This window comes from Mesocricetus auratus, unplaced genomic scaffold (genome assembly GCF_017639785.1).
Source record: "Mesocricetus auratus isolate SY011 unplaced genomic scaffold, BCM_Maur_2.0 Super-Scaffold_100011, whole genome shotgun sequence".
NCBI classification, from domain to species: domain Eukaryota; kingdom Metazoa; phylum Chordata; class Mammalia; order Rodentia; family Cricetidae; genus Mesocricetus; species Mesocricetus auratus.
This window is the reverse complement of record NW_024429195.1, coordinates 28,702,367-28,715,944: the sequence shown is the minus strand read 5'-3', so window position 1 is coordinate 28,715,944 and position 13,578 is coordinate 28,702,367. Positions and strand designations below refer to the sequence as shown.

The 13,578-nt window shown below is 43.8% G+C and overlaps 1 long non-coding RNA gene across 1 annotated transcript in view; it reads left to right on the top strand.

Annotated features, from left to right (window-relative positions):
- LOC121143211 overlaps positions 1 to 9,099 on the top strand; it is a 585,525-nt gene extending 576,426 nt beyond the window's left edge. The window contains exon 12 of the long non-coding RNA XR_005880399.1: positions 7,756 to 9,099. This is a non-coding gene — a long non-coding RNA (uncharacterized LOC121143211). The remainder of the gene's footprint in view (positions 1 to 7,755) is intronic.
- The last annotated feature ends 4,479 nt before the right edge of the window (positions 9,100 to 13,578 follow it).

Sequence of the window (13,578 nt, the reverse complement as noted above, 5' to 3'; positions counted from 1 at the left end):
CTCACGTATTCCTAAACGGTAGTCTGCGGTGGAAACTTGATTATGCTGAATCCATACATTTCCATGGATTTCATCAGCCTAATTAATGCCTCAGTGTGGTCCTGGGGTCTGAATGAACCTTTTACTGTCATTTGAGGTTGAAGGCAGTGTTGGAATGTAGAAGTGGTTTTCTTCTTCTTCTTCTTCTTCTTCTTCTTCTTCTTCTTCTTCTTCTTCTTCTTCTTCCTCTTCCTCTTCCTCTTCTTTCTCCTTTTTTCCTTCCTTTTTTGGTTACTCACTAGTATTTTGGGATTCCACTAAGCAAGGTAAGTAGCAGTCATTAAAGAGAAAAACTATTACACAGCAAGAAAACTCATTCAAATGCCAGGGAGGGAAAATAGGCTGGTTCTTTATTTGAATATTTTTGATTTAATAGACAATCTCCAAATATTTAGGAAGACAGAAATTACCACTGTGCTATTGTATCTTAAAACTGCATTGAGAAGGAAAAGTTGGAAATGGGTTTACAGCCGGTGGCTGAACTCATTTCTTTTGCTCTTCAAAGCTGTCCCTGCTCCCTCCTTTCTTCCTGCTCCATCACTTCTGGACTGTGTTTCCCCTCCACTGCAACTTTCATCTTTCCCGAGGAAGCACTCAGGGCGTGTATTCACAAGAAACTCAAATCACCCCCCAAGTGGGTGACTCCATTCTGTCTTTTCAGGTGTAAATTTACATTTGAATACATCTCAACCTCACTGACCCCTGCTATCCCTGGCCCTGCCTCCACAGAGCGACTGCCAATCTACAACCCCACAACTTGCAAGGGCAGGCAGAGGTCGAATTTCCCAAACCCCGCCCCTAACTCAGAGACCAACAAGTGCTCACACTTCCCTGGAGAGAAATCCTGCTATGTCTGTTCTTAGTGAGCCACATAGAGAAGAATTCTTTTTAAGATGTATTTTCTTGGTGACCAGGAAGAGTACAAAAGAGAGACAGAGAGAGAGAGAGAGAGAGAGAGAGAGAGAGAGAGAGAGAGAGAGAGAGAGAGAGAGAGAGAGAGAGAGAGAGAGAGCGCAAGAGCAGACAAGAAAGAGGTTGAGATTCTGGACTCTTTAAGAAATGTAGTAACTCTGGCAAGTGAACATTGAAACTTTTCCCTTCTTTTTGAATCCCCAAGGACAGAGGGCTCCCGGGGCAGAGTCTGTGCCATTGGTCTAGAAGTTGATGTCTGCAAGAGTACTTATATCATACCTGGACCCCCATCTGATGGCTAGAACCAGAAGACTTCATATCTATAACCTTGGAAACTTCATGTATATTTTGCTGGTGTAGTGATTGTTTTACTATACATTTTTTTTTTTTCGAGACAGGGTTTCTCTGTGGCTTTGGAGGCTATCCTGGAACTAGCTCTGTAGACCAGGCTGGCCTCGAACTCACAGAGATCCGCCTGCCTCTGCCTCCAGAGTGCTGGGATTAAAGGCGTGCGCCACCAACGCACGGCACTATACATATATTTTCAAGGCTGGGTATTAGCCTTTTGTAGAGCCTTGCTTGGATGAAGACAGGAATTATAGGAGAAACAAGACTCCTGCCTGAAGCTCACCCTGTGCCATTTAAACAAATCAATGAAGACCCAGATATGTCTGTAAAATTAGGCCAAGAGAAAGCTCAGGGAACTAACTGCCTTAGGAGGCATATGTGGGTGGTCAGAACCTTATGAGGATTTAAGATGTTCTCTTCATTTCGTGTACTGGCTCACACCCCTCGTTTGGAATTTAGGAGGAGGGAGGTTGAGACAATCGACTCAAACGCTGGAGACTTGAGGTTAGCCTTAGCTACATGGAGTAGCACTATATCAAATGTAAGGAAGCAGGGGTAGTTATACAAGCTCCCCTCTCCCCAGCCACACACAGTTTACCTCAGATTGAGATGGGATTTAGTCATTTCCCATAATGGCAAGAAAAACTAACTGATCAAATGTTCAGTTACAGCTAAGCATCGGCGTTTAGCCAATTGCAGATGGTATTCTGTGCCTGGTCCTGACTTCCTTATCTCATTTCCGCTCCTGACACTTGTCTGCAATAGCGACTTGATACCTGTGCAGGCTTTGTCCCTTCTGTCCCCTTGCTGTCCTAGAAGAGCCTATGAGCCATGATCATAGATAAACATTGCAGTGTCCACAGTCCTGCAACAAAGTTGGCAAGAAAGTCTGAATGAATTGAAGATATCACTTGGTGATAGAGCAATTGTCTGACGTGCACAAAGCGTTGGTTCAGTTCCCAGCACAGCATAAACTGTGAATAGTAATGGGTGTCTATAATCTCAGTACTTGGGAGTTACAAGTTCAAGACCAGCCTAGGCCTGAGTCCCGGTCTCAAAAGACTATTCAGAATGAGTTGGAAACCATTTATTGTTCCTTTGTTTGTTTTGCTTTGTTTTTCAAGATGGTTTCTCTGTGTATCCCTGGCTATCCTGGAACTCACTCTGTAGACCAGGCTGGCTTCAAACTCTGAGATACCTGAGATTGAACTCTGTTCTCTCATCAAACTCAGAGTGATGGGATTAAAGATATACACCACCACTGCCTGGTGAGTTGGAGACTTCTGAGAGTTTGTAAAATAAGACTGGTTTGAAATACTAGCTTTTTACAGAAGCCCAAGTTCTATTTTCTTACAGAGCTGAGTGGCGGCAACATAGAAAGCTTGACTCTGGAAAACTGAGCAAATTAGAAGTCGAGAGCTTCATTCTCAGACCAAAGATCTTAATGATGGCAGATGTAGGGAATACAGACTCCAACAGCCTTAGTTTAGAAATGACAAGTGTCACACATCCATGCTATAAAACTGTAAGATGTTTGTGTGTCACTCTACTTGCTACTGTCTGATCTCCCTCTAGTTTTTTTTTTCTTTTTTCTTTTTTTTTTTTAGGGGGTCAAGACAGGATTTCTCTGTGTAGCCCTGGCTCTCTAGAACTCACTCTGTGGACCATGCTAGCCTTAAATTCACCGAGATCCACCTGCCTCTCCCTCCTGGGATTAAAGGCATGTGCCACCACTGACAGTCTCCCTCTTATGTGTTTATTTGTTTACTTACATGGATAGTTTGATACAGTCACTGAGCAATTGTGTTATTTGCTGCATAGACTCTCTGGCAGAGTCATCAAAGAATATTTTTACCTGTAAGTGTGTAAGCGATTTGTAGTTTGCGATGGGCATATGCCTGCTTAGCAAGTTTTGAGGATGAGTTCACATGTTTCCTGCATAATCAAAGTCTCCAAGTTGGACGGACTCCAGGGTAGGTGCATCCAGGAACAGGTTTTTCACTGAGCTCCCATGAAACAAGTCACGGAGCTGAGTGGAAAGCAGTTTATCCCAGATAAAAACAGAACGGTTTCAGTCATGGGTACCTCTTCTCTCCTCTGAATGGCAGGCTAGCATTTGTATAGCAGACTGCAGCAAGGTTGAGCATGTCTTCAGAAATGGTGAAGTTGGGACAATGGCAACCGGTAGCTAGTATATTGTTTACGATTGGAAATGTGCCCTTGTTTTTGGAGTTGCAGTACCCTGGCAGTGGCCGTGCCGACAGGCTTTGAAAATGTTCACCACTTAGTTTCTGAATTCTACTTTTAAATCCAAATCTGAATTTTTCATTGGTTCAGGAGAGAAAAAAAAAATACCTAATTTGAAATCCTGTTATAAATTCTATAAAAGCCAACTTAGAAGAGCTTAGAAATAGCTTTGAGCCCCACATCTCAATATGCTGTGCTGGCCCCTGTGGTTGTTTCTGAAAGAAGAAAGGGAACACCTGGTCTCTAACCAGGAGAAAAGCGGATTCCAGGATCTCAGACTCTCGGTGGGGGCAGGCCTAGGCACTCACAGAGATCAGGAAATTTAAAGCCCTTGGCTAGATCTGCTCTTGTCATCCAAACAGCACAACTCGGAAATGCCAGTTCGTGTTATTTCTGTGGCTAGGAGTTGCTTAGGATCCGTGACAGCTGAGGTTTTCCTATTGATTTTATGACAATGTAGTTCATAGCACTACAGAAGTGAGAAGAGAGTCCAGTTAAGCAAGGTGATTCTTAACTCAAGTGCTGTGCCGCAATCAAAGTGCCGAGATCGAAATTCAAGCCCGAGAAAGTGCAGAGAGGAGTTCAGTTTTGAATCTGAACTTTTATAACTAACTCAGCCCTCAGAGGAGGGATGAGACTGGGTGTTTAATTTCAATCCTTATGATTAATAATTGGATGCATCAGCCTTGAAAGAAATAGTATCTTATATTCTAAGTGTAAGTTAAGGGCATAGAGAGATGGCTGAGGAGTTTAGAACACTTGCTGTTCTTGGAGAGGACACTGAGTTCAGTTCCCAGGGCCCGCATCGGGCAGCTCTGGAGATTCTGATGCCTCTGCTCTGGGTGGAGCACCAGAATCCACATGTGTGTATGGGTTCATGCATGCACACGTGAAAATAAAAATAAAGCTGGATGTGGTGCTGCTCGCCTTTAATCCCACCCAGCACTTGGGAAGCAGAGGCAGGTGGATCTCTGGGGGTTCAAGGCCAGCCTGATCTACAGAGTGAGTTCCAGGACAGCCAGGGCTACACAGAGAAACCACGTCTTGAAAATAAATAAAATAAAAATAAATCTTTTTAAAAGAAACCCCAAATGCCTATGTAGGTCATTGTAGGTGTTTAATGTTACTTCTACAGCAAGCATGGACCCCATGTGGGTCTGTGCTAGGACCCCTGCATATACGTTATGGTTCTGTAGTTGGGTGCTCTTGTGGGATTGGGGGTGTCTCTGATTTGTTTGGACCTTTTTCCTCCTACTGGCTTGTCTCATCCAGGCTTGATATGAGGAATGTGTCTAGTCTTATTGTAATTTGTTATGCCATATTTGGTTGATATTCCCGGGCGGCCTGCCTTTTTCTGAAGAGAAACAGGAGGAATGGGTCTAAGGGAGATGGGAGAGGAGGGAGGGGAAACTGTGATCAAGATGTAATATATGAGAGAAGAGACGATAAATGAAATATATTAAAAAATAGACAAAGTTCCTTCTAGATTTGTGAATGAGAGCATGATGAGGGCAGCTGTTAGCACTGTGAGACAGGGGGAGGAGGCCATGTCAGAGGCACCAAAGTGCAATCATCTTGAAAGATCTTCACACTCACATGTCAGTCTTAAATAACTTGATGTGCACACATTCTTCCAATGTAGCCACAGGGGAACATACCACTTTCATCTTGAGCATTATTTTCCTCTATGGTAAGGCACAGGCAAGCACACTGATGTCAGCTGGAGTCCTGTGGTTCCCAAGGCCCTAGGATTTCAAACAAAAGAACCTGGGTCAAGAAAAGCTGAAGATGCTGGAGACGTGGGCATGTGTGTTCAGAAAGCACAAATACAGGTGGAGGAGAGAGCAGCTCTGTTGGGACTGTGTGATGACAAGAAAAGGAGCAAGAATGAGCATCGGATGCAGGAAGACAGCCGGCAGATGCACCCATGGTCTATGCTGGAAAACCGCAGCCCCATCCCATCCTGCAGATCTGCTTATATGGCCACAAGCCATCCAGCTTGCTGCAACCACATCAGGGCCAAGTCCAGAAGGGACGTTTCCATTCCTTCACCCTATGAGCCCTTGCCCAATTTCTTTTCTCGATTCAGCTCTGGACTTTTGTTCTTGTTTCCATTTGATTTCGAGACAGCCTCGTGTAGCCTAGCTTGGCTTGGAACTCATTATGCAACTGAGAATAACCTTGAACTTCGGAACCTCCTACCCCCACCCCCTGAGGACTGACATTACAAGCATGTGCCACCATATCTGGTTTATGCAGTGAAGGATTGAACTCGGGACCTTCACATGCTAGGCAAACCTGACCACCTGAGCTACACCGCAGCCCCACTGAGCATAGTGGCACACACCTGTAATCCCAGCACTGGGGATGGGACAGGGATCAGAAGCTAAAGGTCCTTCTCACCTGCAGAGTGAGTTCCAGGCCAGCCTGTAACATCAAAGGCTATCAAAAGAGAAAGAGGAGGAAGGAGAAGAAAAGAAAGGGATGAGAAATAGTCATCTGTTTCCTAATCTATTTCTCCTCTCAGGCCCCCTGGAAATTTTTCAGAATTAAATCATGATTATTTTCCCAAAAGTTAGACGATGATGAAGAAGAAGGAGGAGGAGGAGGAGGAGGAGGAGGAGGAGGAGAAGAAGAAGAAGAAGAAGAAGAAGAAGAAGAAGAAGAAGAAGAAGAAGAAGAAGAAGAAGAAGAAGAAATGACAAGTTAGTAGAGATATTACCCCCAAAAGTAATGACCGAGAGAAATTTGGGGCAGCTCTGTAGAGAATGAGTGTTGCATCTGAAAGCCGTCCACATTGGCAGACAGCAGTGTGGACCACCGTCACACGCTTTCCTACAGGCTTCTTTTAAACTCTGTTCTCTTTTATTTATTTATTTTCGAGTCAGGGTTTCTCGTTTCTTTGGAGGTTGTCCTGGAACTAGCTCTTGTAGACCAGCCTGGCCTCGAACTCACAGAGATCCACCTGCTTTTTGATTTTTTTTTTCCCCCGATGTTCTTGATCTTGAAGGCAGACAGCAAAACTGGAGTCAAATAGGGCAGTGTTTTGTTTTGTTTTGTTTTGTTTTTTGGTTTTTTGAGGCAGGGCTTCTCTATGGCTTTGGAGGCTTCCTGGAACTAGCTCTTGTAGACCAGGTTGGACTCGAACTCACAGAGATCCACCTGCCTTTGCCTCCCGAGTACTGGGATTAAAGGCGTGGGCCACCAACGCCTGGACAAATAGGGCATTGTTAAAGCAACACAGTAAAGTCATTTTTGGATGGGCAGTCATCCTGTGTCTCATAGCTCATGGCTATGATAGTCTTTCCTGTCACTGGTAGGGGAGATAACTAAGGCCACAGACCTCCTGTTTGACATCTAATTACAAAGTCAACGGAAAGGAAACTGGGCCTACTGCAGAAAATTCATGGGTCAATATTTATTGGCTAAAATAACTCAAGAAAAGAAAATTAGCTAGAGAAATACTATCAGCAACATGACCTTGCTGTGCTCCATACCGTACACTTCTTGGAAGTTTTGAAGCTTGTCAAGGCAGTTTGTTGGAGTCTGTTATTTCACACCTGGTTTCCTGAGGTCTCTGCTCAGGTTATTTCCCGGAAGGGTAACTTAAGTGGTTTTGCATTTGATACCTAAAGGACTCCAGGGCTCCAAGATATCTGCTGGTGTTAAGGCGTTGATATTCCTGACCTGTGATGATGCTGAGCAAAGTTGTGGGGGGCAGCTAGGTCTGAGTGGATTCCAGCCAGTGGGGCCTCTGGAGTTCAGACTTTTCCACTATAAATGGATCTGTAGGTTTTACTGTGTGCTGCATACTATGGTACATTAGTGGGTTTTCACCATCAGAGAACCTTCAGCTCTACTAGTTACTGAACAAATTATCTGTATCATTGCACAAATGTTCATGCACAAAACTGACAAATGAGGACGGGGGGGGGGGGGGGGGGGTTGCAGCTCAGTCGGGAAAATGCTTTTCTAGAGTGCAGGAAGGGCTGCCCATCTCCCCAGGCTGGATCTCCAGCATGGAGTAAACCAGCACTTGAGAGGCAGAAGCTGGTTTCGAACTCAAAGATCTGCCAGCTTTTGCTCCTGAGTGCTGGGATTAAAAGGCATGAAAAAATGACTTTTTATCTTCTGAGAGAGGAATCTTAAATTTGAAAAAGCTAAGTGGGAATATAGTACTTATATTTTAACTTTTTTTTTTCTTTGCAGATCAATCCTAGAAGTTCTCAAGACCCATTTAAAAGAATCCGGCTGATTGCTTTGGTCTAAGAGTGCAGACATCTCTTGCAAAACTAAGGAAGACCTCATTTTGCATTTGCTGGTCCTCCTGTTTTGTCAGCCCTGGGCCCGGTGAGAAGCTTACCAGGAGGTCCTGGCGCTGGAAGGACCATGTGAGTTCATCTCAGACGATGGGGGGGCTCAACGGTTTTAGTGACTCACACAGTGGAGAACCACATTCCCTTTGGAAGAACTTGTATTTGGTGACACAACAAGGTCAGCTTGAGCGGCACCTGAAGGATTTCCTCCTGTGGCTATTCTGAGAAAAAGACATGACAAGAAATGATTCCTGAAGGGTTTCCTTTTAAAATGAAGACAAATTAATCAGTGATACATGCCTGTAGTCCCAGCCCTAGAGAGGCAGAGGCAGGAGATGCTCGGTACTGAGGTCATCCTGGGTCACACTGAAAACAAATACCCAGCAGGGCATGATGGCACACACCTTTGACCCCCAGCACTCAGGAGTTCGAGACCATCCTGGTCTACAGATTGAGTAGGACAGTCAGGGTTAAAAAAAGAAAACAAGGCAACTTACTGAACACATAGATTTATGTGTGCTCTATTCCAGGAAGTCAGTGGTGATTATGAAACAGTAAAACTAGGTCATGGCAGAATGCACAAATCAGGATCAGCTTAGAACACTTCTCTGTCACTCTGTATCATTTTTGGTGTGACAGTTACTGCATTTCTGTAGTTCACCTTTTGAGGAGGGCCTTAGAATCAATATGAAAAAGATACATATTCATTTCTTTATTTATTTTGTGAGACAGGCTCTCATATCTTCCATGCTGGCCTTGAACTCATGATGGAGCTGAGGATGGCTTTGATACGGGAGTAAAGGTGCTGTCACTTCCAGCAGAAAACATGATGTTTAGAACAAAGACATTGTTTCCTTATGTAGCCAATGGTTCTTTAAATGCCAATCAACCCCCCTCCTCCAGGGCTTAATGGTGTGTGTAGAAGAAGTGCCCCTAACCACTGGGACAAGGAAGTGCGCATGCACCAAGCACTCAAGAGGTGGTGGTGGGAGGGAGGGTCCCCGTTCTTCAGATGAGGTGGTAGATGACAAAATTAAGGGTGGATTGGAGCAACGCAGCACTGAACGTCCGTGATTTCATTTCATTTCACAAAAGTTAAATCATTCAGATCTCTAGTTGGCTTATCATTGCTGGTGTTTGGTAGGGCTGAGACTCAAACCCAGGGCCTCACTGGGGCTAAACAAGGCCTCTACTACACAGTTTCAACCTTAGCCTTCCCAGTTAAAACAAAACAAAACAAAAACAACTTATTATGATTCTCATTTAATTTCATGTTACATTCAGGAACTATTTTAAGGAATTTTGTGTTATAACCTGTGATCAGAAGTCAAGCCGTAGTTTTCCTAAGGCGTGTGCATTTGCTCTAAGGAATTGAAATGGACTGTGTAAGTATTTGCGTTGTCCAGGACTTTATGGCAAGGTCAAACTTGCCATTAATATGAAAGAGCATTTGATGGGTTGGCATTTTTGTTGTTGTTTTGTTTTTGTTTTGCTTCCCAGACAGGGTTTCTCTGTGTAGCACTGTACCCTGGAGCTCACTATGTAGACCAGGCTAGCCTGGAACTCAGAGACCTGCATCTGCCTCCCAGGAGCTGGAATTAAAGGTGTGCCTATGGGATTTGGTGATTTTTTTTTTTTTTTTTTTTTTTTTTTTGGTTTTTCGAGACAGGGTTTCTCTGTGGCTTTGGAGGCTGTCCTGGAACTCGCTTGGTAGTCCAGGCTGGTCTCGAATTCACAGAGATCCACCTGCCTCTGCCTCCCGAGTGTTGGGATTAAAGGCTTGTGCCACCAACGCCCGGCTTGGTGATTATTTTAAGCTTTAGTATTTACTGCTCTAAAATAAAGTACTTTTCCCTCTGTGTGTTCTTTGTTATGTGTAGAGTATTTCTAGAGTATCTATTGTGTGTATGTGTCTAAGTGTTTTGTCTGCACGTATGTCTGTATACCATGTGTATGCCTGGTGCCGATGGATGTCACAAGAGGGCATCAAATCCCCTAAGACTTGAGTTACAGACAGGTGTGAGCTGCCATGTAGGTACTGAGAATGGAACCCTGGTCCTGTGGAAGACTGGCCAGTGGTCTTAATTGGCTGAGTCATTCTTCCAACCTCGAGTGTTGTCTTTAATGTATCTACAATTTTTGTGAAGGCATTTGTTACAAGATAAGGTATGAAATGACCATAGTTCTTTGATTCCCCCGCCCCTATGTTTATTGTTTCAAGGGAGGCATAATGGAGAATATTCACTCAAGGGGAAAAAGTACCACGAGCCTGTTTTTGAAACAAAGATGTTTATTTAGAAATTTCCGTTCAATAATTGATTTTTCTCTGACAGGAACAGAACAATATTAGAATTTCTGAGACAATTGCATTGTTTAAAAGGTTTGCTCGTGCCTCATTTGTATATTGTCAACAGTGTGGTCCCTTTATGATAAATTGCAAGGGTTACCTTGTTGGATTCTATGGCAGGCGAGGGTGACCGAGGCAGAGGGACAAACATGCCAGGCAGACAGAGCTTAAGTGAGAAGTTTTATTAGAAGAAGAAGAAGAAGAAGAAGAAGAAGAAGAAGAAGAAGAAGAAGAAGAAGAAGAAGAAGAAGAAGAAGGAGAAAAAGAAAAGACAGGCATACAGCAAACATGAAAACAGTATCTGCTTCAAACATCAAATTTTATAGTCTGAAGGAGCATCTTTTAGGTCTTTATTACTATCCAAAAAATGAACAGGTCCAGGCCATCTTCATTCTTTTAAAAGTGTTAACTGTGATGCACATCTCTCTGAGGTAGGTTTTAACATATTTTTTCCTATTTTTTTTCCTCCTCCATTCAGTAAGAAGGATAAGCCTTTAGAGTACCCAGTCACCGTGGTAACTGCCAAAAAAATTCTCCTGAAGTTTGAAGAGGTCAGCTCTTGGGGTCGACAACTCTGCCCTCTCCCCAAGCCTGTCTGCAGTGCTAGTCCTGTGGTTGGAGTGTCAGGCCACATCTGACCGTGGGAGGTGGTCTATTCCGGCTCTGATAGAAATTTTTTGAGTCAGTTCATGGCCTAGACTCTCCAGGTGGCCTCCAAAATCAATTCTGACCTCCTGACCCTGTCTCACAGAGGCATAGCATGCACCCTAAGTAAGGATTTAGTCAGACACGACAGCATTTGCAGGAGTGTTATTGGGGACAGTATAAACACTTTGGAAGGCAAGTGAGGCATTGTCAGCCCTAGAAAGATTAAAACCCGGTGGAGCAAACCAAGGAGCTCTGCTTTCAAAGTTAGAAGTGTTAAAGTATCTGATTCTGAAACCCCCACCAGACTAAAATCAGTTTTATGTAAATAATAAACCAAATATCTTAACTCTTTTATGTACTTTGTTACAAATATGCAAATAAGGTAGGCAGCTCTGGAACAAGCTATCATGATAGCATGTGGCTATCATGCAGTAGAAACAGAAAGCCGTTACTAAAATTCAATAGTAAATAAAGAACTTGTAACCTTGTTAAGTAGTGAAGTGTGTGCCTGTTTTGAAATGTTTTAAAGGAGAGTTTTAACACCTTCTCAGGACAAATTGAGACAGTGAGGATGAATTGTTTGCCTCAAGTCCCTTGCTGCTTTGTAAAGCAAATGACTAATAGGCTCCATTTGGATACAAAGTAGAGAAAATTTGTAAATAAGGAAAGTAATATCACACAGAGGTAAAAAAGAAAAAAAAATGACAAAATGTAACAGCCTCCAGGCAGAGTTATGTGTAGTCAACAGTTTAAACTATCTAAAGCTTGGGGAATAAAGCTGATGTGTACACTCTCTCTCTCTCTCTCTCTCTCTCTCTCTCTCTCTCTCTCTCTCTCTCTCTCTCTCTCTCTCTCTCTCTCTCTCTCTCTCACACACACACACACACAAACACACACCCTTCAATGCAACCACTGTGGGCTAGTAGGGGCCTGGGCCACTCACTGAAAGAGACTCTGAAGGACTCTGCCTTGTCCCGTGTGGAGTTCAGCCCTCATAGGTATTTGCTCTTTCCCCTTTGCTGCTCTGCAAATGGCAAGCCCCTTCCCCATAGGAAGTTTCTGCCTTGCCTTTCCATCTGATTCTTTTGTGAAAATTAGATTCTAAATAAAGCTGAATATCCTTTGGGGCACAGACTGAGGTGGGGGGGTGGTACTCTGTACAAATACTCATGCTCCAAGGCCTGGGACTTGCTCACTCCATTAAATCCCTATTATAAAATTTATCTCCACAAAACCTATTCTGAGAGTATTCTGAGAACAAACTGGACCATGAATAACTTAGTTGGAAGCATAGATTATTTTCTCTTCAAGGAAACTTAGACATGACAACAGCTTAACTAAGAGAATAGTGATGAATCTTAAATAAATAAACGGCTTCAGAGCTGCCCTGTTAACACGGAGCACCTCTGCTGTCCCCTCCTGACACTCCAGATGCTCCTCTTTGTCTCAAGCACATCCCACTGATGACACTGTCTACCAGCACTGGAGAGGTCAGACTGGAGGTGGCCCCTTCCGGCTGTGGAGCTGTAGACAGACAGGTTGGTCAAGGGAGAGCCTGTACTCAGATGTGGGGTGAAATGATATGAATAGGATCTTACATAAACTGATTTCCCAATTAAGTACAATTTACTTAAATTGTTCTTCATGGAGGCCGGGCATGGCATGCAATCCTCAAGTCACGATTATTCCAGAGGTGGAGGGCAGGCAGCTCTCTGAGAGCTCGAGGAGAGTCTGGTCTGTGAGTTCCAAGGCAGCCAATGTACATAGTCACCCCCTGTTTCAAAAAAAATATTTTTTACTTTAAATTTAAAATGTATGTGTGTAAGTGCACGAATGTGGTGTGTGTGGGGGGGGGGTGTTTTGTGTGTGTGTGCGCGCGCGTGCGTACGTGCATGCACACACGCCCATACTATGGGTCACATGGCAGTTAGAGAGCAACTTGTGTCAGTTGTTTCTCCCCGTTCACCATGTGGTTCCCAGGGATTGAGTTTAGGTTGTGAGACTTGACAGCCATCACCTTTACTTATGGAGCTATCTTCCTGGCCTTTCAATACCTTTGACTCCGTGTTTGAGCCCTAGAATGGCATTTAGGAAAAACCCAACCTGAGTCTTGTCTTGTGATTACAAGATCACACTTAACTAGGACATAGATTTAGATTATGATTTTTTTTTAATTTTTTTGTTTTTCGAGGCAGGGCTTTTCTATGTGACTTTGGAGCCTATCCTGGCACTCACTCTGTAGACCAGGCTGGCCTGGAACTCACAGAGGTCCACCTGCCTCTGCCTCCCGAGTGCTGGGACTAAAGGTGTGCACCACCAATGCCCAGCTTTTTTATTTATTTTTATTGTTATTTTTAGACAAGGTCTCATGCAGTACAGGTTGACTTTGAGCTTACTATGTAACTAGGGATGACCCTGGACTCCCAACCCTCTGCCTATTTCTCAAGCTCTGGGTTGCTGACATTTGTCACCACACCTGGTTCTGCAGTAATAGAGAGCCAGGATTTCTTCGTGCGCGCTAAACAAGAATTCTGTCAGCTGAACCCTAGCCCCCAACCTAGATCATGAAGCTCAAGATTACTATACACACAAAATGGGCTTTTAATGATCTGTGTTTTCTGTTCCTCAAGATCAACATTTTGTATTAAAGAGTAGTAAAGTTTTTTGTTGTTATTGCTGTTTTGAGACAGGGTTTCTCTGTGTAGCACTGGCTGTCCTGGA